This window comes from Chiloscyllium punctatum, chromosome 30, assembly GCF_047496795.1.
Source record: "Chiloscyllium punctatum isolate Juve2018m chromosome 30, sChiPun1.3, whole genome shotgun sequence".
Classification (NCBI taxonomy): domain Eukaryota; kingdom Metazoa; phylum Chordata; class Chondrichthyes; order Orectolobiformes; family Hemiscylliidae; genus Chiloscyllium; species Chiloscyllium punctatum.
Window position 1 is genome coordinate 67,397,222 of NC_092768.1, and position 2,956 is coordinate 67,400,177.

The window sequence follows — 2,956 nt, forward strand, 5'->3', positions numbered from 1 at the left end:
GAAGAGCAGACTGACCCCACTGTGTTAATGTAACACACCCAGGGAAGAGCAGACTGACTCCACTTTGTCAATGTAACCCACCCAGGGAACAGCAGACTGACCTCACTCGGTCAATGTAAGAAACGCAGGGAAGAGCAGACTGACCCCACTCTGTCAATGTAACACACCCAGGGAAGAGCAGACTGACCCCACTCTGTCAATGTAACAAGCCCAGGGAAGAGCAGACTGACCCTCACTCAGTCAATGTTACACAACCAGGCAAGAGCAGACTGACCCCACTCTGTCAATGTAACACACCCAGGGAACAGCAGACTGACCCCACTCTGTCAATGTAACCCACCCGGGAAGAGCAGACTGACCCCACTCGGTCAATGTAACACACCCAGGAAAGAGCAGACTGACCCCACTCGATCAATGTAACAGACCCAGTGAAGAGCAGACTGACCCCACTCTGTCAATGTAACACCCCCAGGGAAGATCAGACAGACCCCACTCTGTCAATGTAACCAAACCAGGGAATAACAGACTGAACCCACTCTGTCAATGTAACACACCCAGGGTAGAGCAGACTGACCTCACTCTGTCAATGTAACACACCCAGGGAAGAGCAGACTGACCCCACTCTGTCAATGTAACACACCCAGGGAAGAGCAGACTGACACTCACTCTGTCAACGTTACACAACCAGGCAAAATCTGACTGACCCCACTCTGTCAATGTAACACACCCAGCGAAGAGCAGACTGACCCCACTCTGTCAATGTACACACCCAGGGAAGAGCAGATTGACCCCACTCTGTCAATGTACCACACCCAGGGAAGTGCAGACTGACCCCACTCTGTCAATGTACCACACCCAGGGAAGATCAGACTGACCCCACTCTGTGAATGTAACACACCCAGAGAAGAGCAGACTGACCCTCACTCTGTCAATGTTACACAACCAGGCAAGAGCAGACTGACCCCAATCTGTCAATGTAACACACCCAGGGAACAGCAGACTGACCCCACTCTGTCAATGTAACCCACCCGGGAAGAGCAGACTGACCCCACTCGGTCAATGTAACACACCCAGGGAAGAGCAGACTGACCCAACTCTGTCAATGTAACCCACCAAGGGAAGAGCAGACTGACCCCACTCTGTTAATGTAACACACCCAGGGAAGAGCAGACTGACCCCACTCTGTCAATGTAACACACCCAGGGAAGATCAGACTGACCTCACTCGGCAAAATAACTCAAACAGTCAAGCGCAGATTAACCCCAGTCTGTCAATGTTAATTAAAGGGGCAAGAGCAGACTGACCACACTCTTTCAATGTAACACACCCAGGCAAGAGCAGACTGCCCCCATTCTGTCAAGGAAACACACCCAGGGAAGAGCAGACTGATCCCACTCTGTCAATGTAACACACCCAGGGAAGAGCAGACTGACCCCACTCTGTCAATGTAACACACCCAGGGAAGAGCAGACTGACCTCACTCTGTCAATGTAACACCCCCAGGGAAGATCAGACTGACCCCACTCTGTCAATGTAACCAAACCAGGGAAGAGCAGACTGACCCCACTCTGTCAGTGTAAACCACCCAGTGTTGAGCAGACTGACCTCACTCTGTCAATGTATCACACCCAGGGAAGAGCAGACTGACCCCACTCTGTCAATGTAACACACCCAGGGAAGAGCAGACTGACCCTCCCTCTGTCAATGTTACACAACCAGTCAAGAGCAGACTGACCCCACTCTGTCAATGTAAGACACCCGGGGAAGATCAGACTGACCCCACTCTGTCAATGTAACACACCCAGGGAAGAGCAGACTGACCCTCCCTCTGTCAATGTTACACAACCAGTCAAGAGCAGACTGACCCACTCTGTCAATGTAAGACACCCGGGGAAGATCAGACAGACCTCACTCTGTCAATGTATCACACACAGGGAAGAGCAGACTGACCCCACTCTGTCAATGTAACACACCCAGGGAAGAGCAGACTGACCCTCCCTCTGTCAATGTTCCACAACCAGTCAAGAGCAGACTGACCCCACTCTGTCAATGTAAGACACCCGGGGAAGATCAAACTGACCCCACTCTATCAATGTAACACACCCAGGGAAGAGCAGACTGACCCTCATTCTGTCAATGTTACACAACCAGGCAAGAGCAGACTGACCCCACTCTGTCAACGTAACACACCCAGGGAAGAGCAGACTGACCCCACTCTGTCAATGTACACACCCATGGAAGAGCAGACTGACCCCACTCTGTCAATCTAACACCCCAAGGGAAGAGCAGACTGACCCCACTCTGTCAATGTAACACACCCAGGGAAGAGCAGACTGACCCCACTCTGTCAATGTAACCCACCCAGGGAAGAGCAGACTGACCCCACTCTGTTAATGTAACACACCCAGGGAAGAGCAGACTGACCTCACTCTGCAAAATAACTCAAACAGTCAAGCGCAGATTAACCCCAAGTCTGTCAATGTCGTTCATAGGGGCAAAAGCAGACTGACCCCACTCTGTCAATGTAACCAAACCAGGATAGAGCTGACTGCCCCCATTCTGTCAATGGAACCAAACCAGGGAAGAGCAGACTGCCACCATTCTGTCAATGTACACACCCAGGGAACAGCAGACTGACCCCACTCTGTCAATGTAACACACCCAGGGAAGAGCAGACTGACCCCACTCTGTCAATGTAACACGCCCAGGGAAGAGCAGACTGACCCCACTCTGTCAATGTAACCCACCCAGGGAAGAGCAGACTGACCCCACTCTGTTAATGTAACATACCCAGGGAAGAGCAGACTGACCTCACTCTGCAAAATAACTCAAACAGTCAAGCGCAGATTAACCACAAGTCTGTCAATGTCGTTCATAGGGGCAAAAGCAGACTGACCCCACTCTGTCAATGTAACCAAACCAGGATAGAGCTGACTGCCCCCATTCTGTCAATGGA